The sequence below is a fragment of the Anser anser genome, assembly GCF_964211835.1.
Source record: "Anser anser genome assembly, chromosome: 27".
NCBI lineage: Eukaryota > Metazoa > Chordata > Aves > Anseriformes > Anatidae > Anser > Anser anser.
Window position 1 is genome coordinate 898583 of NC_139748.1, and position 26424 is coordinate 925006.

General features: G+C 39.8%; 1 protein-coding gene across 3 annotated transcripts in view; it reads right to left on the minus strand.

Annotated features, from left to right (window-relative positions):
* TSHB (thyroid stimulating hormone subunit beta) overlaps positions 1–26424 on the minus strand; it is a 152238-nt gene that overhangs the window by 3127 nt on the left and 122687 nt on the right. For all 3 annotated transcript variants that reach the window (XM_083812556.1, XM_083812557.1, XM_083812558.1), the window contains exons 7-10: positions 24587–24657; positions 1009–1195; positions 834–929; positions 508–614 (exon numbers count right to left, since the gene is read on the minus strand). The gene's annotated coding sequence lies outside the window, so the exon portion shown is untranslated. The remainder of the gene's footprint in view (positions 1–507; positions 615–833; positions 930–1008; positions 1196–24586; positions 24658–26424) is intronic.

Genomic DNA, 26424 nt, shown 5'->3' on the forward strand with positions numbered 1-26424 from the left:
TCCTGAATGGGTGAGTGGGGCAACATGTCTACTCAAAAGCCCAGTAGCAGAACACAACATGTCCCTGCATGCATCTTTGCCTATGTGTTTGTAAGCTTGGACTCTTCCTCTCCCCATCCCAGAAGCAATCCGCATAGCTAAGGAGCACACTTTTCAATAAGGTGCAAAGGGACTGCAGGAACCATGGCTATGAGTTAGAAGAATAAAGCAATTGTTTAATGAATGCACATAAACAACATGTGGGAGTGACTCTGCCACAGGGCTCAATGCCAGTCCCGTCCCCTGACCATGTGGTATCCTTAGATACTCTTAGATACTCTACTAAGAGTCCTTAGTAGAGCAGAGTTCATCTGCCTGAGGAAAGATTGGCTGCTGATCTTGATGTGGTAAATCACTGACAGTAACTGTCAGCTTCCTCCCCATCGGCTTTTTTTTTTTCTTCTTTTTTTTTTTTCCCCAGGAAAGCATTTGATTATGTTATCTGAAATGAAAAAACTATGATCTTACCTGTCTATGCTTCTGTTCTACTGCTAGACTAGAGCCCAGCTAGGAACTTGCACAGCTGTCAGCTTGTCTGCCTGTCAGACTTCAGATGTCTGACTGTCATACCAACACTGTAGTAAAACAAGATCTCAGATCAGAACACAGAGCTGAAAACTTGGTGGCACAGGGAATTATTACTGTCGAGACCTTAATCAGAAGACTGTGGTACACACGTTAGAAATGCCTTTCAATTGTTCTTTGTAGGCTTGGTTTAGGCCACCATTCATATTAGGTCCTATGCAAGAATCAGTCCCTAAGATTGCACTAAGCTGTACTGCCACCAAACCTACCTGTGAGTAGTAATTCATCTGCACTGTGAAGAATTCTCTTAATTTTTGGGGTTCTCTCAGTTCCACCAACCAGTCTCTTCTTAAGGGAAGTGGTACCTGCGGACAAAGAGTGAATTGATTTTGACAACCAGTAACACTGTTCCTTCGGTCACTAACACTGCCTCAGAAGACTTACCCTCTGGCTAATCCCAACTCATATATGATGCAGTCTTGTAGGCAGCAAGGAGGACCCCAGCACAGTTTGAAGCTGGTGGGAGGTGCATCAGCCTCCAGCAGGGCTGATGTGGGAGCCAAACAGGTTAGAAGTCATCTGGCTGAGTCTTCCCTTTTACCTTGATGTAATGTCACTGCATCAGCACTAACTGACAAAAAAAAATAAAAAAAAAAAGTAAGGCAAGGGCTATCCTCTGCTTGTCTTACTGCAACGGGAAAAGGAAATGCTGGTGGTCCCCAGGGAGTGATCTGTCCTCTGCTTGGCCTCTGAATGGCCTCTGCCCCAGTTCCAGCAGTGTCCGGTCATCCATCCTGTTATCCTGTGGCATGGGAGCAAAGGTGCACAGTACTATGTAGTCACCAGGCCAACTCCAGACAGTGAAGGGAGATAAAGAGACACCTGGCGTCATGGAGGCTTGGGAATAGGAACACGGCTGGTTTGTAGTTGCTACGACTACTGGAGCACTGTTTGGCAGTGGGCTTAAAGATTTTATGCAAGGATTTGGGTGGTGGGGGTGGGGGTTGTAGCAGGTCTTTCAGGTGGTGTCAGAGGCATTTGAGGTGTTAGGCAGGCTTTACAAGTAGTTCTGGTACTGTAAGAGTGGAGTGGTTCAGGTTTGGGGGTGGTTTTGCAGTCCAGGGACCTTAGAGGTTGTTGGTGACCTTGGGGCAGGTTCTGGTGACATGGGGCTTTGGGGGCTGGTTTGAGGGGAATCTGCAGAGCGCTCGTGTGGAGAAAGTTCACAAGCAGGAGGTCAGGGTGGGGGTTATCTACCAGAGGGGTTCTAAGTATATGTGGGTGACAGTGCCTTCAAGTACTACATGTACTGTTGACACCGCAGAAGTTGTGGGGGACCCCAGAAGAAGCATCATCTTAAAAGTCATTGCAGGGGACTCCAGTGGACACATAAAATATCCTCAGTCAGAAGGCGACCACAAGGATCATTGAGTCCAACTCTTGGCTCCACGTAGGACCACTCAAAAATTATATCATATTTTTGAGCACATTGTCCAAACACTTCTTGAACTCTGGCAGGCTTGGTGCTATGACCACTTCTCTGGAGAGCCTGTACCTGACCACCCTCTCAGTGAAGATCTTTTCCTAATATCCAGCCTGAACCTTCCCTGAATCAGGGATGAAAACCTCATCAGTGTTGAAAAGTCCACACCCCTTATTGCTTCAGACCCATCTCTCATTCACCTCTACATGTATTTCTCCCAGACCAGCCCTACTCACCCCTCTCTTGCCAACACACAGAACTCTCCTCACACTGATGTGCTTGAGTTCAGTACAAGGACACCATATCAAAAGCCCAGTTGCAGGCCTGAGGAGAACCCTTGAGTTCAACCATGGTATTTTACTAATCCTTTTGCATTATACCCCTTCAGACCTTCATATAAACAATGCTTAGCCACTATATCCTCAGCCTTTAGAGATGTCAGTACTAATGGCAGTTAGCTTTCCTCTCTCAAACCCTCCTTGCTCTTTCCTTTCTTATTTACACCATGGTTCACAGAGTGCCAGGAACTGCCTTGCCTGGAGGGCATTGGGGTCGCCTGGTGGGGAGGAGCTGTCCTACAGCTTGCTATGGCACGATATTGGGCTTGGTGCAGACTGCTCAGTAGTCTGTCTGCCCAGCTGCTCTCGGCCATGCAGAGCTACAGAAATAAAAAACGTCTTTTGTGAGAGTTTTGAAGATGAGGGGACTGTGATGGTTTACCTGGGATTCTAAGGGAAGATGTGTTGAAAGTTTGAAGGTATCATGTGGTTTAAGAATATCTCAGAGAAGTCAGGATGGGTGGTAAAACAATGGCTGTGTCTCAAGACGGTAATAGGTGGCTGTCAGTTTGGAACTGTTTGGAAGATGATGGAAAGGGTAAGGAAGTGAATTAATGTAATGGAAGAGGCAGTTCAAAAGGAGATGTGAAGTCTATAAGAGCAGTGATGGAGTAGTAACTGAGGGATGCTGCTGAAGTCAGGAAGGGGCTATGCTTCCAGGCTAGTTGTTCTGATGCTTTGAGGTATTAGGCAGGTATCAGGGTATAATGCTTTACCTGTCTCCCACTTGAACTGTTGTTACTTTTCTCCTTTGTGGTCTAGACCCTAATTTCCTAAGTACTAGCCTAAAAATACCTGACTGTAACTTGATTCTAAAACAGGTGCTTCACACTAGATCCCTGTACTGTTGACTAAAGCAGTATCTCCTATGCAGAGAAATTGTTGTCCTTCTTTTCATTTTTTTTTTTTTCTTTAATGGGTATTGGCACTAACACTGTGCAGGCCAAGTGCTAGATGGATATCTCCACTACTTGAGTTAAGAGTATAAAAGTATGCTAAGTGGAAGCTGTGCGTCAAAAGTGACTTCAGCCTTGACCCTGAACAGACAATGAGGCGATGGTAAGTTCTAACATTCTTTTTTCAGCATTGAGATTCTTGTTTCTCTTTTACATTACAAATTATGTTGTCATTTTGCAGGTACTACCTAGTCCCATTTCAGGCTCACATATGCACTTTTGCTATCTCACATGGCTGTACAGTATATATTTCCTCACAGCTTGCTTTCATAACTTAGCAATTTCCTCAGAAGTTTCAGTGCATGTAAGGAAGCTACCTAAAACACTTCTTGAATCAGACCACAGAGAGGTGAACCCTGGATGGAATATTACAAGTCCTACTTAAGGTTTGGAGTTCAAGTGTCAAATCTTTCAGGAACTTATAATTTAGTTTAGCAAACCACAAAATGCTAAACCCTTGAATGTAAATCCTAAATCCAATACTGTGACTGATAAGCCATATTAGCCCTCAATCATAGTGATATCCTAGTGTTATCCTGTAAGCTATAAATTTCTGGAAATAGACAGCATGCACAGAAGGTTAACCCACATCAACTGTAAGCAATAACCAGTAAAGCCAGGTAAAAACCTCTAAAAAACTCTAAATGTTGTTACAGCTGTTTTAGCACTTTTTTTTTTTTTTTCCACGGGGAGAGTGCAAAAAGGTAGCTTCTGGATGGGAAATAATATTTCAGAGAAATCTTACGCACTATTAACATGTTTAAAGACATTTTCCTCTACTGAATAAAGGCATTAAAAATATCTTTATATGACCAGCCTCAGGAAAAAGAAGTCAAAACAATGCTGAATTACACGTGAAATAACACTAATTAAAATCAAAGACTGCTTTTAGCATTCAGACTTAGCAGACTAATTATTCAAAGGCAAGATGGTTGATTGACTTAGAGAATGATAGCTGTTTGTGGTCTAAATGGATTGCAAGGCTGAACTGGGAGCATATGTTACCATACCTAAGGGAGAAAGGGAGAAAAGATAGTAAAGTGTTAAAACTTTCCTAACTACATGAACTTCCTTAGCTATAGCTAGTTCAAACAGCTACACATGCAATACAAAGAAAGCTAATGAGAACAACTGTACTGGCTATACAGGGAACAACATGCAAAGTAATTTTAAAAAACTTTTTATGGTCTTATAGAAGTTGGCATTTTCAACATGAAGTTGCAGTAGAAAATATCCATGAATTTATGTGCATCTTTGCAATCAGCAATATTCCCTGAATTCAACCCACAAAAAAAAAAAATAGGTGAATTTCTTTTTTTAAAAAAAAACACTTTGTAGTATCTTCTTAGGGAAGACTCACAGCACTCCCGTATTATCAGAGACACAAAAAAGGCATTGTGATAAACATAAAAATAAAAGCCAAGCTATGACGGAATAATACATCTGATGAAAGACAAAGAATTCTGATAGACCCAGTAATTTTATGATGTTTCTTTTTCCTTAAAACAATTACTTTATTCTTCATGAAGCAGCAGCATCCACCCTCAACAGCTAAACGCGACAAGCATTTTTGCCTCCTGGGGTTTACCAGGGGTTATTTTGACTACTGATAAAGACAGCAGTGTTATGAAATTGTCACTTTATATGAATTGAACAGAGAGCATTAATCTGGACAAATTACTTCTAATGGTTAGAAAACTATGGCTGTAGCAAAGTCAGACAATAGTTTCCATTAGAGAACAGAAAAATTACGCCCTATATAACCTCCTTTCTCTTAGACCATACAGCTCAAGGAAGGTTTTCATTCTTCTGTGATATAATTTAGAAAATATTTCCTGGATCTCTGACAAAATACATGCCTAGCCTTCCCTGCTAAATTACCCAAAAGCATCTGCAATGATGGGTGTAAACCCAACTTTTCTTTCTGAGAGTCCTGAACTCTAGTTGAGAGGGAAGGTATCAGGGAAAACATACACACACACACAAATAAAATAATAACAATAATAACAATAATAACAATAATAATAATAATAATAATAATAAATTAGCATTTCTTTAATTTGATTTCAACAACTGCCATTAGAAGTTGAGCCTAAATGGTTACATTCCCTGTGAATGTTTACAGGCTTTTTTTGCCAAACAGATGGTGCTGCAGAGGTAGTGTTTGGAAGAGCTTATTCATTCTGCATTTAGTCTAGAAAGAACATAGAAATAAGAGAAGTATCCAAAGGCAAAAAGCTCCTGTCTTCCCTGCTCCTATTTTGAGATGTTTCTCCCATTTTTCAGCCATCTGATCAACTGCATTGAATATATGCTTCTAGTCATCTGCTTCTAAGACTTTCAGAATACTGACTTTCTACCTATTTCCATGTTCTCATTGTTTACTGTTCTTGACGTTCAATCACTTTACTGAAGGCATATCTGCTTCCTCCAGTGTTTTTGGTCACACTGATCCTCTCTCCACCTATGCATGCACATGGAAAATGGATCATTATATTCTGCTATGAACAGTTTCTACATTTTATAATAGATGCATCAGATGGACATAGAACCCTTGCCTAGATAGCCCTTATTTTTTCCTAAACTGCCCATGTTTTACCATGTTTGTAAGTTCATTTCAGGCAATATTTTCATGACCAATTGTTTACCATCAAAAGGCATAGTTGTTTTTGAGGCTGAATCAAGTGTGTCAGAATTTAAAAAGAAAGCCTCTTACCATTGTCTGTCTTTATTATCTGCGTAACCTATATTTGCAGATAATTAAACATCATAGCACATGAGTATAGACTCTGATAACAGTCACCCATGTTATTTATCTTATTATTAGAAACTGCTTTTGAGAAACATTTTTTGTTTTTTGGACATTTTTTGGACTTCTGAGGGAGTCCCTATATGATAACTGTGCCTGTGTGTTTCTCTGCCAAGTTTCTATGAATTACCAGGGGCAGGGAGTTTAGCAGTTTGCTATCTGCCAAATTAGGTCCCCTTGATCTTTGAACATGTAATCCCAAACTGAATATTGGTGTGACAGATTGTAATATCAAGTATGACAATGTTAAACTGGTCCTCTCCTCTTCTTGGACTGTTCATAAACTACAACAACATTATTGAGCACTATCGCTGATGCAGTGTGGCCTTGGACACACACCAAACCTGCCTCCATGTTTCTCCTGTGTGGTGAGAAGAAAACGTATGCCATACAACAGACCTAAGCTTCCAAGAGACAAGTCCTCAAATCTTGCACATAGTATCAGAATAACCTTTTTTAAAAGCATTATTGGTGCGACACACACAACGGGCTCTGTAGAGGAAAAAGCTAGTCAATTTATCCAAATTCTTTCAATAGACTCTCAGCTCTATCTGCCAGTAAGCAGCATTCCCAGTCTTATTGCAGTCTGAGAAGAAAAATCTTCTTTGTGTTAGTATTTTTCATGCTAATCACCAGAAAGTTTGTAATGAATGTTGAAGACAAAAACAAAGCCTTCATTGAGGCTAAGAGGGAGAGTGCCTCTTTCATGAGAGAAGGAGAAAAGGAATCAGGAAGATAATATGACATTTTGGAGGCATACAACTCTCATTGAATAGCAGTGCAAGAACACTTTTTGGAAATATTATCTCTAGTAACTTTTCTGCACACAGTCTATTCACAGATGTATTTCCTTTGCCAATCTAAAGTAGCTATTCTATCAGTAGTTTAAAAGTAAATACACACTTGTGATGCACCCAGATACCACTGACTGCATTCAAGTGTCCATCATATAGAAGCACTTGAACAAAAAAGTACTCAAGTACTGATAGCTTCATTTCACTGTTCTGCACTGAGGACTTTTTCCGAGCAAAGCTCATGTCATTTGAGAGATTGGTACTCAACTAGATAGCAGTTCTCCTAGCAGATTGGTACTCAGCTAGCGGTTCATCCCAGAGAGGGAGGGGGGAGGGTGAGTGAACGGCTGTGTGGTACTTAGCTGCCAGCCGGGTTAAACCACAACACTGCTAAAGCTTCTACAGACCAAAGCCAGCTTTTTTTGGTAGATGTCATTGTAGCCATCCCAGTATTTCTAAATCCTAATTCTGTTCAGATTTGTTTTTATCCCTATGCTAGAGATCTGTTGTTTTAGTATTTGATGTTCTGAACATCCCTAGATCTGTTAAACTTTTTTCTTCTCTTTAATAATCTGTTATTCAGTCAAATTGCACGTTACTTGAACTGTGTAATACTTATGTTCAGTTGTATGCACAGCAATTGACCTTTTCTTTTGAGATGCAGATGCTGCGTTTCTGCTGTCATACACTGTTTCATCACTTATCAACTATATACATGATAACATTGTTTGAGTTTTAGGAACACATTCTTTGTTTACAAAGCAAAATATCACTGGAAGAGCCATCAGAAAACATGAAGACATTCAAGGCAACTTGATGGGTAAATATTTCTGTTTCTTACTACTGACCAAACCATAGAAATAAAAAAATAATAAAAAAAAACAGTGCTTTTTCTTAAGCACACTAATTTGAATTAAGGGTTTCTTTTTTTCACAGAGGCAGTTTCCTACTGACACTGGCTCAGGCTACATTATGATTTACTTTTTCTTGTGAAGGAATGTGACCTAGGTATGCCTCAAATATATGAGACTCTGACAGCAAAGACAGTTCCTTACAGGATTAGAGTAGAGAGGAAGGAAATAAATACAGTGCATTCAGTCACCTCATCACGCAATTCTCTATTCATGGCTTAAATATACAGCATTGACTGGTCAGAAGTCAGTTTTGTATTAGAAAGTAGATTCTTTCAGCTCATTTCCAGTGCTTTTTATAGGAGGTGTAGAAGAAATGTGAGAAAGAGGTGTCAGATTCTAGAAGAATCACAGAATCACAGTATCATTTAGGTTGGAAAAGACATCTGGCTTTTCATCATGGTGGCTTTCTTGGCCACCTGAGCACCCTGCTGGCTCATATTCAGTCAGCTATTGACCAATATCCCCAGGTCCCTTTCCACCAGGCAGCTTTCCAGCCACTCTTCCCTCAGCCTGTAGCATTGCATGGGGTTGTGCTCCAAGGGTTGGACCCCACACTTGGCCTTGTTGAACTTCATACAGTTGGCCTCAGCCCATCCATCCAGCCTATCCAGATCTCTCTGGAGAGCCCTCCTACCTTCGAACAGATCAACACTTGTGTCTTACTGCACTGGATATCCTCGTCCAGATTACTGATATAAAGAGAACTGTCCCCAGTACTGAGCCCTGGGGGACACCACTAGTGACCAGCCTTTTCTGGATTAAACTCCATTCACCACAACTCTTTGGGCCTGACCACCCAGCCAGTTTTTTACGCAGTGAAGCATACACTCATCCAAGCTATGAGCAGTCCATTTCTCCAGAAGAATGCTTGGGAAACAGAGTCAAAAGTTTTACTGAAGGCAACATCCACAGCCCTTCCCTCATCCACTAAGTACATCATCTTGTCATAGAAAGCGATCAAGTTCGTCAAGCAGGACCTGCCTTTCATAAACCCATGCTGACTGGGCCTGATCACTTGGTTGTCCTGTATGTGCCACATGATGGCACTCAAGATGATCTGCTAGATAACTTTCCCTGGCACTGAAGATGAGAGGAGACAAGATTGGATGGATCAAAGGAGAAGAGTAAGTTGTTTGTTGCTTGTTTTGTTTAGAGAGCATCAGTGCAAACTATTCATTTAAAACAACTTTGGCTAATTAGATATTTCCAAAAATCCTCTGTGGCTAGAAGTGTCTTTTCCTTCATTCTCTTGTCAAAAAGGACATCTAAGCATTCTGATACTTTTAAATAATTCTTCATGCTCTATTTTCATCATCAAACACTGTACTGGGTTGTTGGGTTTTGGTGTTTGTTTATTTGTTTGTCTGTTTGTTTTGTCGTTGCTTTGATTTTTAATGCAGAAATGACACAGGCATAAACTAATCCTGCACTGAGATAAAACACAAGAGATATGAAGTAATTTTATGATTTTATGAAGTCTCTTGTCTCTGTTTTCCTATGATTGTTGCCTTTTGAGTTCATTGACCTGAATACAATAAAAATGGCGATAAATATGCTTATCAAGTTATATTTCCATTTTACTGTTCAAGTCTAGTCTAAAAATGGAACTTAATTCCAATCCTCTAACATTTATTCCTTTTCAGTTCTTTTCCAATAAAGGCAGCAGTCTTAGATTATCATACCATTGCTTGATTTAACATGAACTCTAGATGCAATAGTCTTGCATTAGAGACAAAATGAATCAGCATAGTAGAATTCATAGCTTTTGTACCTTCCATATGCTTAGATGACTTTTTTTTCTTTTATAATCAAAGTCAGATCAAAGATACAGCATAATGCATACCAGTTCTGTGGTGCATTTCACTCTACCCCTTAAGAAGCACTCCCTGCTTCTTTTTCTCTCCCACTTCACCTCCATGTTACAAATTGCAGACTGATGATTCCTAGACATTAAAGAAATTTACTTATCAATTTATTTTTAAAATTCCACTTGCTTGCTGTTAAAATGACCCTATCCCTTCACTCAAGCAGGCACTGGGAGGGAAAAGCTTTTCCTATTTGTGACATTCATTAAATAAAATATTAAATAATCTAATGCTGAAAACTTTGTAAAGTGATATTTTGTCTCTCAGTGTTTCAATGACAGTCAAAGTACTGCTTTGTACTAACTGGTAAGTTTCTTAATTTACTAAATGCCTTAAAGAGTAGCATGGAAATACAATAGAAAATTCAAGATTTATATTCATGACAACGATTGATTTAAAGTATTGTCCTTTGAGGAAATAACAGGCAGGGTGAGAACCTGCCTACTTTGTACTAGCTCCTTTTTGACAAGCATCCCACGGGTCCAGTTTCAAAGTCTTGATGAAAGAGCCCAAAGCACAAGGGACATACTTTGTTGCATCCTAAGCATGTGGAAGTAAGGAGTTGCTCTTCTCATCTAATTTCTTGCACACAGCAAAACAGCATCACTGTTCATGAGTACAGACTGGGAGAAGAACTTAATGAAAGCAGCCCTGCGGAGAAAGACCTGGGAGTTCTGGTGGATGAAAAGCTCAACATGAGCCAGAAGTGTGAGCTTACAGCCCAGAAAGCCAACTGTGTCCTGGGCTGCATCAACAGAGGAGTGACCAGCAGGTCGAGGGAGGTGATTGTCGCCCTCTACTCTGCCCTTGTGAGGGGGTTTGGGGCCCCCAGCACATGAAGGATGTAGATCTGTTAGAACGGGTCCAGAGGAGGGCCACAAAGTTGATCAGAGGGCTGAAGCACCTCTCCTATGAAGAAAGGCTGAGAGAGCTGGGGCTGTTCAGCCTAAAGAAGAGAAGGCTCTTGGGAGAACTCATTGTGTCTTTTTCAATACTTAAAGGGGGCTTATAAAAAAGATGGAGAGCAACTTTTTTCTCAGTCAGGGGGACTGAGACAGGACGAGGGAATGTTTTTAACTGAAAGAGGGTAGATTTAGATTAGAGGTTAGGAAGAAATTCCTCACTCAGAGGGTGGTGAGGCACTGGAGCAGGTTGACCAGAGAAACTGTGGATGCCCCATCCCTGGAGGTGTTCAAGACCAAGTTGGATGAGGTCCTGGGCAACCTGATCTAGAGGGTGGCATCCTTGCCCATGGTACGGGGGGGTGGAACAAGATGATCTTTAAGGTCCCTCCCAAATCAAGCCGTCCTATGACTCTGATACATATAATCAATGCTGAGATTTTTTGTTTGGAATGAAGTCTGTTTGTAACAGAAGCAAAACTGCTTTTTGCTCTGTCTAGGCTCCTGTCAGTAGGATTGTTCTTTTCTTGATGGAATATGCTTGTATCTTGGGGCACTAGCAAACAGGAAAATGATAGGGAATTGTACAAATCACAGGTTCTGGAATTATCTATATCTTCATGTTCACTGCAAACCAGGCAAAACAAATGAAATCTGGTGAGACATCACATTGTATAACCAAATTGAAAATTAAGGACCTTGAATTAAAAAATGAAGTGGTCATACTGCATCCATTCCATAAGTTGTTATTTCAGAATCCAATGAGGGAGCACAATTTGTCAATGCATGTGGTAGAGTGTCTGGGGGGCTCCTAACAATTAGAAGCTATTTGGCCAACTATTTAAAATTTGGCGATTATATAGATAGCTGTTGGGCAGTTGACAATGACAGAGGAAGAGCTCATTTACCTCATACTGATCCAAGTTATTTGGAAATAAACACTGGACTGAATTCTTCTCTAGCATGAATGGACATAACTTGGCAGAGAATAATGCAGTAACAAAACAAAAAAGTAAAAGTAACTAAGAAGGAATGACTTTTTATTTCTTCTCCCAAGTGTGAAACAGAAAGACAATACAATAATTTTCTTCTCTTGTTGATAATGTTGGGATGAACATTTGGTAAATGCATATCCAAAATGGGCAGAGGAAGGGAAGGGAAGGGAAGGGAAGGGAAGGGAAGGGAAGGGAAGGGAAGGGAAGGGAAGGGAAGGGAAGGGAAGGGAAGGGAAGGGAAGGGAAGGGAAGGGAAGGGAAGGGAAGGGAAGGGAAGGGAAGGGAAGGGAAGGGAAGGGAAGGGAAGGGAAGGGAAGGGAAGGGAAGGGAAGGGAAGGGAAGGGAAGGGAAGGGAAGGGAAGGGAAGGGAAGGGAAGGGAAGGGAAGGGAAGGGAAGGGAAGGGAAGGGAAGGGAAGGGAAGGGAAGGGAAGGGAAGGGAAGGGAAGGGAAGGGAAGGGAAGGAAGGACACTTGTCTCTTACTGTAGATTATTACATTCTAGTAAACTGACACTGATGAAAAAAAGGACCACAGCTACTCAATACATTTAGTGCATGAGAGTTGGCTCTGAATTTTTTATGAAGCACTGCAACTATGGACCACTTCATACATTTTTTTAGTCCAGATGCTGTTATGGTTACAAAACATAGCTAAAAAGCAATGGGACTTTGTGAGTTTGGTGTGTGCTACTAAGGAGTGTGCACTGGTAAACAAGTATATATCTTTTGTTAAGTTCACCTGTAAGAATGTATTTATTCAGAATTTCCTATAGCATATGACGTCAAGCAACATCACTGGCAGAAAAAAGCTAGAGCACCCAAATGAAAACACTACTCTTCTCATTGCAAGTTTTGTGGAAAGTCAATTGCAGATTTACATTTAACTTGTACATAGCTCAGAATACAAAGGTTATTGTGCTAGTTATCAGTTAAAATTATTGATTACAATTGAATAAACTGTGAGATTTCCCAGAAGGTCAGCCTGACTGTGGCATACCAGATCAGCTTCAGCAGACAGCAAATACAAAGATTTTTATATTATTTTTTTTTCTGATCCAGCAAGTGTTCAGTTTGTCAAAAGCATGTGTTTTGAAAGTAACAGCCACAACCAGCTAGTCAGCTCAGGTAGGATAGTATTTAAGAGCACAGTAAAAGAACACTTGTTTTGTCCTAAGTTACAATGAACTTACAGTCTGATAACTCACAGAACCAACATGGAATACCACAACAGCATTAGCCAGCATCTGGACAAAACTTGTATCATATGAACAATGGGGACCTGCTTTCATAGGTAAGTTATTTTTGGCAAACCATATCTACTCTATAGTCTGACATTACTAAATCAACTCCTAGCTCATAACAAACAAACAAAAAACAGGGTTTCAGTCACAGTTCTGCATGCTTTCATTTTTAAAGTTTAGTAAATACTTATTTAATAAAAGCCCGTTTAATTAAGACACTGGCTAGATTCTTCTAGGTTCCATACTTGCATTGTGATAAGAGAAGTTCCCAGATTTTGATTCCAGCCCTCCCACTGGAACTAACCTGTAGAGCAAACTATTACAACACAGAAATCAATACAATTTCATGTTCCTGATTCTGAATTCCATTCGATGGTCAAAGGCGTACTGCCAGGATTGACCAGTAAGGGACAAAATGAACTTGAGACAATCTGGAACAAGAGCACCTGCAGGTTTGCTGTTAGAAGTGAGCAACTGACTAGAAATTTACAGAAGAAGAGAAGCAATCTGCCCACAGATACACATGTATCATATAACCCCTTAAACCAGGCAGACTTAATAGACATTGTAGATGTTCTTTTTTTCATCAAACAGCCCTCTCACTTGAGCATGCTGCCACAGATACTTGCTCTTGGCATCCTTTAGCATGAATATGTTTGCTATATTAACAGAATTAACAGCTAGTGCTCAACCATTTTCTCCCAAGCCCGGAAGTCTTCTTACTGCACCTCTTGGTCTTAATTCACCTGCCACCTCCTCTAAATATTGATACAGCTCTTAGAACTGTTTTCTGCAATTTAACCTTTCAGACATATTCCATTAGGAAGGCAAACTATCTCCCACTAGGCTAGTTTTCTAAGCCAAAACTATCAGGGCTCTGGGATAACAGCAGCACTGCTTGACAAGCCCACTTCAACTAAACCCAAGTCAAAATTTCACTTCCAGAATTCTTCCTTTCCAGAGGAGCATGGGAATGAGGGAGGACTTTTTCTTTTTGAGGTGTTGTATGGCTTCATCTATAACAGTATGGTAAAATTCTGTGCACCTTATATGGTTTGTTCTGAAATTGATGGCTCTTCTAATGACTTTGCAGATTTTTTGCATACTACAGTCATGTAAAAACATTTTCACGTAACTGTCTTCACTAATCAAAATCATCAGCGCACACGGGAAATAACTCTTTGGCTCAACTTTGCTGTGAAAATGTTCACATGGAATTACTACCAAATTACTTTATATTACGTGTTAATTTCCAGTACATATCCTAGTCTGTTTTAGAAGATGGAATGCCGTGTTTTATTGCCTTGTACATTAATAAAATGGGTTCCCACCATAAGACTAATGGTTTGATGCTGGTTTTACACCTTTTCTATACAAACACTAATGTGATTAAACCAAGCCTGGTAAGGGAACCAGGCTCTGATAGGCTAGAGAGATATTTTTCTTTCCCCTTCCTTTTTTTAGAGTTCCAAATGGTGAAAAGAAATATGAAAAGCTCTCTGCTTGTTTGGCAACTAACAGAAAAATACTTGTTTGCATTTAGCAACACTCAACACTGTGAGTCAGTTTTTTTAGTACAAAATCAGTTTACAGACTCTATCCTGTTACTTCATGCTCTCTGCAACAGTTTTACTTCAGCTTCTTGCCTTTTAGAAATCAGGGCTGAGAAATTTTTCAGGAGACTCCAGTCAAGGAAAGAATATCTCCAGAGTTTCCCTTAAGCACACTGCTCTTTTAGGGTAGCTTGCTTATTTTTCAAATGATCAATTTAGAGAAAAGGCAGACAGCAATAAAAATAGGTCAGTTAACATGAGAAAATTAAAATTAAACAATTAACATGAGAAAATGGAAATACTACGCTGATGTAAAATGACAGTAGCGTGCTTTTGATTGCTTTATGAAAGAAAAAAAATCTGTATTATCTGCACACAAAAAAAAAAGAAAATTATTTAAAGTCTCTAATATCATATTAAGCAGGAAGGAATGGAATTTTAAATGATTAGCTTAATTTGTACACGTTTTAAAAGGATAAAATAAATGACTAATGTAGAAATGGGTAAAGCATAAGGTTAGAAGCATGGTTGCCATCTGAACTGCCATTTGAATTCACACAGTCTTTCATCTAGTGTGGCTTAGAATTAGAGTAAGGAAGCCAAGATCTGACATTGCTTCAGTTCAGTAAAAAGGCATTTATTTTGGATCTTGATCCCAAATTTATTCTGTAACTCTGAAAACTTTTTTCCTTATTAGAAAACAAAGAAGGAAAGAAGGAAATAGCTATTGAAACAGCTTCAGGGCAGCTGCCTAGACTTTTTCATGGTAATTAGTTCTGTTCATAGACTTAAAAAATATAAACAAGTTTCATTAAATACAGATGAATGACATTTTCTACATTCACAAAACTATACATCAGCATTTGTACGAGGTCATGAAGGCATCTAGTCCTCATCTTAATTAGCCATGGTAGTTTAAAGTCTAAAAAGTAGTGGTAGGGGGGAATCTACTGTTAATTAATCCATTATATTTTTTTCTATTACACTAATATGATGCATATAGGCTTTGAAATATGTAATCCTAATGCCAGTTTCTGTAGTTATAAAAAAAGGCCTATGCTAACAACAAAGTCCACTTTATGTCTTATATTCTAGTTGACTTTCTATCTTCTCAGTTTAAGGGATGTAGCCTAAGGCCACAGTCATGTCAGTGAGCCACATGTAACACTGGCAATAAGCCAAGTATCAAATTCTTGCAGGAACTAACTCCAAAATAATAATGAAAAAGACCCTGTATACATACATGCTACACACTGGAATGGTAAGTCTACCTCGTGAGTCTCATGCTGTACCTTTTGTAAGATCTTTAGCAGATAACTAAAACCTTATGCAAAAGTTCATATAGGGGGCAACCCTGGTTATACGTGCAGACTAGGGGATGAGACGCTGGAGAGTAGACCCACAGAAAGGGATTTGGGGATTTTGATCGACAGCAAGCTGAACATGAGCCAGCAGTGTGCCTTGGTGGCCAGGAGGGCTAACCATATCCTGGGGTGCATCAAGAATGGCATTGCTAGTCGGTCGAGGGAAGTGATTGTCCCACTCCTCTCTGTGCTGGTGTGGTCTCACCTTGAGTACTGTGTGCACGTTGGGTGCCACAGTTCAAGAAAGACATAAAGCTGTTAGAGATTGTCCAAAGGAGGGCAGCAAGATGGTAAAGGGTCTAGAGGGGAAGACGTATGAGAAGCGGCTGAAGTCACGTCTACAGCTTCCTCACAAGGGGGAATGGAGAGGCAGGTGCTGAGCTCCTCTCTCTGGTGACCAGAGATATGACCCAAGGGAATGGCTTGAAGCTGTGACAGGGGAGGTTCAAACTGGATATCAGGTAAAGGTTCTTCATTGAGAGGGTGGTTAAGCACTGGAACAGGCTCCCCAGGGCAGTGGTCATGGCACCGAGCCTGACGGAGTTAAGAAGCGTTTGGACAAGCTCTCAGACACATGCTCTGACTTTTTTTGGTGGTCCTTTGGGGACCCAGGAGTTGGACCCGATGATCCTTGTGGGTCCCTTCTAACTAACTTGGATTCTATGATATGGTTTATCAAAACATACATAAAAGCAATTGTCTACTAACCTACAAGAAATATTTCTGATTGTACTTCAGTCAAGAGAATGATTCTGTATTGGCCATGTGAATCTCAGTCTGAGCCTTGGCTGATTGCAAGAAGCTGTGCATGTATCATAACAAGACCTGCTACTAAATGGCTACTTCTCAGTGGAGAATGAGGTGTTGTGCTCACAGACATTTGTACTTCAGCAAACTTAGTCATCAGTGAAATGATATTTAATTTTTTGTATCTAGAAAAGCATTTGGGTGGGCAGGACCTATCAGACTGCAAGCTTTCCATCTTCATAGGACAGAAAGATGCTTAGCAGGTATCCTGAGAGAAAACTGAAAATGAGTTAGCCCTGCGCTGTAGTAACAGCACATCACTGCTTTTGAATTGCAGAACCAAGATCAAAGAAAAAAACTGCTTTCCCCAACTACTGGAAGGCAGATGCACAAACTTAGGAGATACGTTTACACTATTCATAAAATAATAATAATAATAGTCGTAATAAAGGAATGAAAGCACTGAGAACTCCAACACTAAATACATTTTGAGTGAAAATGGATATGCTTTGACTATGTCACACAACATACTAATGCGGAGATCTCCAACATCGCACAAACTAGGTGTGCTCATATCAGTGTGGCACTAAGCATGTGATGAATAAATTCATTACAGCTGAGTTACTCTTAAGTTCTGATTTGGATATTTTGTGGGCATATCTTCTCACAGGCATCACCAGCTCAGGCATCTCAACCACAAGCCTGTACTTGTACTAACAGTTCTTGTAGTTTGGCTAACCTGAAGCAAAAGAAATGGAAATCCACAGGATTTGTTTTAAAAAAAAAAAAAAGTAAAATGAAATGTAGAAACAGTTAAACAAATAAAAAGGTATTGAAGAGAAAGAAAATCAGTGAGACATAACTGAACATGGACAAACTTTCAAAGGAAGCGACGGAAGCATGTAGCTGACAAAACACTGTAATACTACATGGAGAATATTTCAATATTGGCATTTGATTTGAAAAGATGACCAGGTAGGTCTGATTTCTCACTCTTCTAATTTCCATCAAGTTTCTGACCTCTCCCTAATGTGTATTAAGACAACATTTCAAAGATCAGTGCTCTGCATGATTTCCAGAAGCAATTTGTGCCAATGGAAAGTGAGATATACAGCATCTGAATGAGTACAAGGAAGCTTGATCAAAATTCCAGTCTCATGGTTTGTTCTGAATGCTTGCTGTACTCCTTTCAGATCTGGAAAGTTACAGATTGACATATCTCTGGATTTTTTATGTTGTGATACTTTTCTCCTAGGATCTGTGCCCTACTGGTTCTGGGAAACTTGTGACCTCTGCATTTTTAATTAGATCTTGTAACTTTTTCCATAGCAACATATTTTGATGTCACAAATACAGAATCTGTCAAATCAAATGACTTCCAAGTGCAAAGCTAAGTACTTCTGGTCAAATGAAGTCCAAGTATATAAAAACACTGAGATGCAAGCAAAACTGAAAATAGACAGCAAAGCAAGGATGGAAGTCTTGGCCTTGGTTAATTCATAACTTTGATCTTAGTAATTAATAAATCAATACAAATATGAAAGAAATACATTGCATGCTGAAGTAGTTTAGATGAAGAATTCTTAATACTAATTTCCTTGGAGATGAGAACAGATAAAATCCATCTGTCTGATTGGTGTGCCAGTACTCACATGGTACAAAGGAACAACTATTTCCAGGAAATATTATAGCTATGGAAAAATTCTATTCACATGTTGAACTGTATAAGCAGGCAGGGAAAGAAAATGAAATCCTCTGAAACAAAATCTGAACTCAGATTTTAGCAGACCCACAATATTATGAGGAATAATGTGATTCCATATGATGGGTTAAGAAAAACAGTATAACATAACATTTAAATATGTATTTTTTCAAAAACATTTCCTTATGATACATGCCTTGCATGTGCCAAAAATATTTCTTTCAAATCTCAGGAAGAAAAACTAGATTTTTTTGTCATTCAGATACACTATCTATATGTTATGATAATACATTCACTGATTCTTGATTATAGACACTTAATTGTATCACTGTTCTTGATAGCGGTATAGGCTTTTTTTACGTATTTCAGTGTCAGTAGAGGTTTGGTCAGAACATTGCCACTTGCCACTTTTTCCTTTCACTTACCAAGAAGGAAACTACCAACATTCCTCTCTAACATGAAAAAATTATAGACAATAATAATATCATTTTCTGATGAACCAGACTCACTCCCACCCCATATGCTCACTCCCACTCCCACTCCTATGTGCTCACTCCCACCATAGTCAGTTACTTGTCTTTCCTTTTCCTACATTAAGTTAAGACTAAGCATGGACAAGGAAAGCATCTTTTACTGTCATTACCATTACTGCACATGATAATAACCATTATGTAATGGCACCCATAAGTAATTGTTTGTCAGGCCAGCAGCCAAGAGATATATGATCATCATTTAATAATAATAATAATAATAATAATAATAATAATAATAATATATTGTATAGAATGAACCCCATCAGGAAGAGAAGACAAGCACCAATGTGGGAAGAAGTTTTTTTTTCTGGATAGCATTAGACATGTGACTACTATCCCTTTGTCTGCACCATCTGTTTCTACTTTTCACAAAAACCGATGGAAAATTAAGCTAAATGTGGTGTGTTTTAACCTTGCATTGCAAATAAGGCCTTCCTGGGGTTCCTGGATCCCTCATCATTGCAGATGCCCTCCCTGAGTGTGCATAGGGGAGAGCAGCACAAAAACATAAGAATTTTCTATTTCCTAGCAGAAATCTGGTGTTTTTCCTCATCTATCTCTGGTTTAAAAGAAAACTGAATAAGTTCAACATTCCAGAAAATGTATTTTGTTAGCCTGAAAGACTATCTGAACTGAGTATTCAAATAGATGACAATACTTACACGATTTAGATTTTCTGCTTTAAAATGAAATGTTTTGTTTATATAAATTCCTAAAATTGTCAGAATAGGTAATTTTTCAAATTATGTGTTTAATCTCCCCAGTTTAATAAAAAAAAACGTTGCTGTGAAAACTTTGATTTCCAAGATAAAAATTTTTAATTTATTTACAAAACAAGACAATAGTAAATCTTCTGCTACATACAACATTTGCTTAAGTAATCTGACAGCTAATTTGTTAGTATTATATACAAGAGATACAGAAAGAGCATCACTTTACTTAAGTGTGCCTTAGAAATAACCATATTATTTTAAAGACAAATAGTAAAAAATGAATGTTTTGGAGTTTAGAGAAACAAAATTTAAAGGATCTTGCCTTCCAAGTATAGACTGCTCAAGTTAATGCCTGTAGCAAAGAAGGCGTCTTGTGTCCAAGAGTGAGAGTAAACTGGCACTGCTTTTATAAAAAAATCTTTAATTTCTATGTTTGCAGTTTTCCCAGCTCCTTCCATAGATCTTGGCTGCCTCAAGGGTCCTAAGGATGCCACAATCTTAAACAGTCTTATAAATCTAGAGAGGGAAATGATCTGTCTCTTGTCTTCAGCAGAGAGCCTTGAAGAATGTCTGTGGGGTTTTACCAGAGAGTTGCTGAAAAAAGAGCCAAGATTCAGGGGTCCCTGACCTTTCCCAGCCCTCCTCCACCAGCATCAGCCTGCGGCCTGCTCTTTAAAAGTTTCTGCTCACCCAGGGAGCAAAATTAGAAATCTTCTCTAGGGACAATCTTTCTTCCACCAAGCCACCACCAAGCCACTCATCAGTGGCTTCCAATAAGGTATGGAAACCAAAACCAAAAAGGAAAAAGTAAGTTAAAAAATATATGTCACTCAGTAACGATTTCCCACAGCAAAGCATAAATGCCCAGACGCCCACAGAGTCTAACACTACTTTATCAGCAGAGCCCTAGCCTTTAGTTTAGGTTTTCAGTGTTCAGTGTGCACTGTATTGGTGTAGAAAAAGTACCAAACACTCTGCTGGTGATCCATGCATCTATAAATCATATGTGTAAGCACGTCTGAACTGCATAACATCAGCACTTAAAAAGTGTTGAGACCCTCTGATCTCCATGACAAGTAAAAACATTCATACAAACATACATTAATGGAATATCTTCTCCAAAATTTTTGGTGTTATGATTGTTAAGTAAGGCTTTTTGAAGGAAAATTATACTATTTCTTGAAAAAAATCCCTGTTAGTATAGTCTCACTTTTATCATAAGTCACCACAGATCAGGGTAAATGTCATAAATGTGGAGAAATTTCAAATAAACTAAAAATCAGATTTTAAAAATAACCTGCTGCACTGCACATATTTTTTTGTTCAATTCGCTAATTGTCATCAAATAGCCTTTTAAAGTGAATCCTATGAAACAGTGCTCATCCAATTTGTATGACACCTTGTAATTCCTGTCACAGGTTCTTACATTAGGCAAGATCAGAGGTTTAGAGAGATTTTGCACCACCTAGTGAGCAGCTGATGCCTGCATCAGCAAGAGGGGATGCAGACAGTAGCATGGAGCTCCAGGTACATTATTTTGAATGGGTAAAGTGCCCTCTCATCATAGGATTCACAGAAAGTTTGGAAAATGCTGCCCCAGAAACAGAAGCATGTTAATGTTCTTTCAGCAGCACAGTTCCATCATCTATACCATCAGCATCTCCTCTGTTTGATTTAGAACTGCTTCCTGCTGGTGCTTTAAACACAGAAGGGAAAAGCCTGGTCTCAAAATGTCATAGAATGATAGAATGACTCCGGTTGGAAAGGACCTGAAAGATCATCTAGTTCCAAACCCCCTGCCATAGTCAGGGGGACGCCACCCACTAGATCAGGTTGCTCAGGGCCTCATCTAACCTGGTCTTGAACACCTCCAGGGATGGGGCATCTACAACCTCTCTGAGCAACCTGTTCCAGTGCCTCACCACCCTCTGAGGGAAGAATTTCCTAATTCCTCCATAATTTCCTCCTAAATTTAGATTTCCCAATCTAAATTTCTCTTTCTTTTTTTTTTTTTTAGTTTAAAACCATTTCCCATTCTTCTGTCATTATCTGACTGAGCAGAGTTGCTCTCCATCTTCTTTGTAAGTCCCTTTCAGGTATTGAAAAGATGCAATGTGGTCACCCCGGAGCCTTCTCTTCTTTATGCCCCAGCTCTCAGCCTTTCTTCATAGCAGAGGAGCTCCAGCCCTCCGATCAACTTTGTGGCCCTCCTCTGGACCCGTTCTAACAAATCCACATCCTTCTTGTGCTGGGGGCCCCAGACCTGGATGCAGCACTCCAAGTGGGGCCTCACAAGGACAGAGTAGAGGGGGACAATCACCTCCCTTGACCTGCTGGTCACTCCTCTGTTGATGCAGCCCAGGACGCAGTTGGCCTTCTGGGCTGCAAGCGCACACTGACAGCTCATGTCAAGCTTTTCGTCCACCAGAACCTCCAAGTTCTTCTCTGCAGGGCTGCTCTCAATTACTTCTTCTCCCAGTCTGTACTCATGTCCGGGATTGCCCCGGCCCAAGTGCAGCACCTTTCACTTTGACTTGTTTAACCTCATTAGATTTGCATGTGCCCACTTCTCCAGCCTGTCCAAGTCCCTTTGGATGGCATCCCTTCCTTTTATTGTATCAACTGCACCACTCAGCTTGGTGTCATCTGCAAACTTGCTGAGGGTGCACTCGATCCCGCAGTCTATGTCATTGATAAAGATATTAAACAGTACGATCCCAGGACAGACCCTTAAGGGACACCACTCATCTCCAGCCTCCACTTGGACATAGAGCCACCACTCTCTGGGTGCAAACCTTCAAGCCAACTCCTTCTCCACTGAATGGTCCACCCATCAAATCTGTATCTCTCCAATTTGGAGATGAGAATATCATAAGGGACCGTGTCAAAGGCGTTATAGAAGTCCAGATAGATGACATCAGCTGGTCTTCCCTTGTCAACTGATGCAGTCATTCCATCCTATGTCACATCCATGTCCTATGAAAGTAAACCAAAAGCCATAACGCAAATCTGCTTTGGGCTGGGACTGTATACAGATCACAATGTTTTCCCTTAAATAATCACCAGAAATACAACAGGATTTAAAAAAAATACTCTTACACTCTAAGAAATCCTTGCACTATAGTAAGTATCCACTATTTTTCTGTACCCTTTTAATCTTTTTTGTTCTTACACTGACAGTCATAGGTATCCCAGGTACCCAACTGTGCTCTGTTCACAGCTTTAAGTGCCGGTGTGCTGTTTGTCCAGAAATGAATGTTATAAAAACTTCCTGTAAATAAGCAACACAAAAGCAAGGTTTTCCTCTTCCACTCTGCCCTTGGAGGTATAAGGCAAAAACTTGAATGGAAAGAAAGTGCCCATTGTCAAATGTTTCATTCAATGTAAAAGCTGCAAAATCCATACTTAGACTTCCTTTTGCAATAAATTCCAGTTTATACTGTGGCAAATAAATGTATCAAATATTTAATCTCCATCCAACACAAACTGCCTTAAGTAGTGAATCACACCAAACATCTGTTTAGCTAAATGTCTTGCTTCCTACAATAATTACTAAAGGATAACCATGGAAGTACATAAGATTAGGACATATATATATTAAAGAGCTCCAGAATCTTCTTTCACTCTCTAGAAAATTGCACTTTAGGAATTTCTTAGATTGGAAGACAGCATTGGTCCTCTCTGGATTTCTTTTCCAAGAATGGGTTCATTATCCCTTGAACTAGTGCTAACTTTCCATACCCATGATATTCTGCAGCTAAGAGTTCACAGCTGAGCTGCCTGTAATGTGAAAAATAGTCATTTTCTCTTTACTCTAAGAGTGTCTTTTGTTGCCCCCTACTTTTCATGTTGTAGAAAGCACACAAGCATTACCTTTGCAATGTTTCTCATGACTTACCACAATCCTGTCAAGTCTCTCCCTTTTTCTCCATTATTTTATTCCTTTTCAGACTGAAGTGTTTAATTTTATTAAACTGCTTCTGCATTAAAAATAATTGCATAGTCTCCATTATCTTTCTCAAGCTCTCTCAGTTCTACTATCTTCCTTCTGAAGCAGTAGAATGAGAACTACATATGCATGCCGCAGCAACTTTACAGTGATATACGAATTTGTTCTGAATTTTTAACAATCACCTTGCTTTTTTTGACCATTACTGAAAATTCAAAAACAAGAATCTTAAACCGTCTGTAACTATTGTATTTTATTTTATTTTTCTGGTTTTAATTGTAAGCTCAGAGCCAACTACTGAACATGTAAAATTAGGCAGACTTGTGTTTTGTTTTTTTTTTTTTTTGGTTTGTTTGTTTGTTTTTAAATCCTGATGCTTCATTTCACATTTCCTACATTGAACTTTATCTTCTATTCCATTTGTTGTAACCCAGACATGTAATGGAACAAAGTTTCCCTGTAATTCTTCAGAGAGATTGAAGACAAGAGCCTACCGTGAAAATGCCATCTCCTTGTTATTTTCCCACTCCCATCCACTTATGAATGCTGATAATCCTGGGTTCTAGACCCATGGAGGACTTTCTGGAAGATGACTATTTTATTATGTCTCGTTGCCCACTTTCTAAGCCAGTAATTTTAACATGTAACGACCTCTACTCTCATATACATCATAGCCTAGTCCTTTCAGTACTCAGCTGTGCTTTCTGAAATATCTCATTATGATTTTGATATAACTTCAGAGTAGAAAAAATATATAGTGTTTTTATTTGGTTTATTTTAAGTTTATATTTAAATCCCACTACCAGGCTTTAGGATTAACAGGATTTTGCACATTGACTGTTCAGCAATAACTATATGCCTTTTACTCCAAGCAAGCAAGGTAGCAAGATAGTTTCTTTCCTGCTCTGTAGCTTCAGTGCTAAATGCTTCTATTGCAGGACAAACTCCATATACTGCAATCCCATAATTCAAGTATGCAGAAGAGAAGTGTAACTAGGGAGTGTTTAGTCAACCAAAAGTAGCTGAAGTTATAATTTATATAGCTACACTACTTACAGAACTTTCATAATTAAATGCCTTAGCATTAGACTGACACATACTACTGTACATAATTATAGTTTATATAGCAACATTAAATATTTATAGATATGTAGTTATGAACTACCTGTCACCAGAGTAAGTTCAGTTCATGGAGCCATCACACTAAGGACAAGTGAAATATTACTTGGAAGTCCCCTGAAACAAGAAGAAAAAACATGGTGTTGAGGTTAATTCTCTCTGTCCCTTACTACCACAAGTAGTTAATTTCCAGCTTATAGTCAGGGAGACTAAGATAACTGATTTTACAGATGATTCATAAATATGCAGATTGCACAGTCTCTGAATTATGCTTTGTCAGTCAGTGGAAACTAATACTGTCTGCTCAGAGAAAGATAAATTCCTCCATAACATACAGCTGTGGTTAATACACCATGGTGGAAGGGGAAAGGGGAAGAGAAAGAGGAAGGGGAAGAGAAAGGGGAAGGGGAAGGGGAGAACATAGGTTCCATAGGCACCTACCACCAGACCAGGCTGCCCAAAGCCCCATCCAACCTGGTCTTGAACACTTACAGGGATGGGGCATCCGCAGCCTCTCTGGGCAACCTGCTCCAGTGCCTCACCATGCTCTGAGTGAAGAATTTCTTCCTTATATCTAATCTAAACCTACCCTCTTTTAGTTTAAATCCATTACGCCTTGTCCTATCACTACACCTCCTGACACAGAGTCCCTCCCAAGCTTTCCTGTAGGCCCCCTTCAGGTGTTGGAAGGTTGTCCAGGCTGAACAACCACAAATCTTTAAGCCTGTCTTCGTAGGAGATATACTCCAGCCCTTTGATCAACTTTGTGGTCCTCCTCTGGACTTGTTCTAATAGGTGCGTGTCTGTCCATCTTCTGCTGGGGGCATAAGAGCTGAATGCAATAATCTAGGTGAGGTCTCACAAGAGCAGAGAACAGGGGGAGAATCACCTTCTTTGCCCTGCTGGCCATGCTTCTTTTGATGCAGCCCAGGATATAATTGGCTTTCTGGGCTGCAAGCGCACCTTGCCAGCTCATGTTAAGCTTTCCATCAACCAACACCCCCAGGTCCTTCTTATCAGGGCTGCTTCCAATCTATTCTCCGCCCAGTCTGTATTTGTACTTGGGATTGCCCCAGCGCAGGTGCAGGAACTTGCACTTGGCCTTGTTCAACATCATGAGGTTCACGTAGGCCCATCTCTCAAGCCTGTCCAGGCTTGATGGATGGCATCCCTTCCCTCTAGCATGTTGACCGCACCACGCAGCTTGGTGTCATCAGCAAACTTGCTGAGGGTGCACTTAATTTCACTGCCCATATCACTGACAAAGTTGTTAAATTGTGCTGGTTCCAATACTGACCCCCTGAACCACTTGTTACTGATCTCCACCTGGACACTGAGCTGTTGACCGCAACTCTTTGAATGCAACCACCCAGCCAATTCCATACCCACTGAGTGGTCCATCCATCAAATCCATGTCTCTCCTATTTAGACACAAGAATATCATGAGGGATAGTGACAAATGCTTTGCACAAGTCTCTCCAGACAATTTTAAATCAATGATTTAAGCACCTAAGCTTTGTGTGGTTCATCTCAACTCTGGAATTCAGAACCATGTGCTAAAAGTAAATGTACTGCAACACATGGGGAACTGCAGCATACTGCATTTATGTCCAGTACTGTCTCAGTTTTTATTATACCTGTCCAGGAAGAAGGGTCAAGCTGAATTTCTTTTCTGTATATGCATAATAACCCACATCTCCCATCTTCTGAAAGTCTTCTCACTGCCAAACTGATAAGAGAGGTGGGCACTAATGCAAAGCAAAGCCCACCCCATAGTTTATAAGGACGTCTAACATACCGACCATTGTTAAGAATAAGATCGTTCCATCTCTAGAGACTTTACAATTAACTTTAACATTAACAATAACAGATTGAGATTATAGC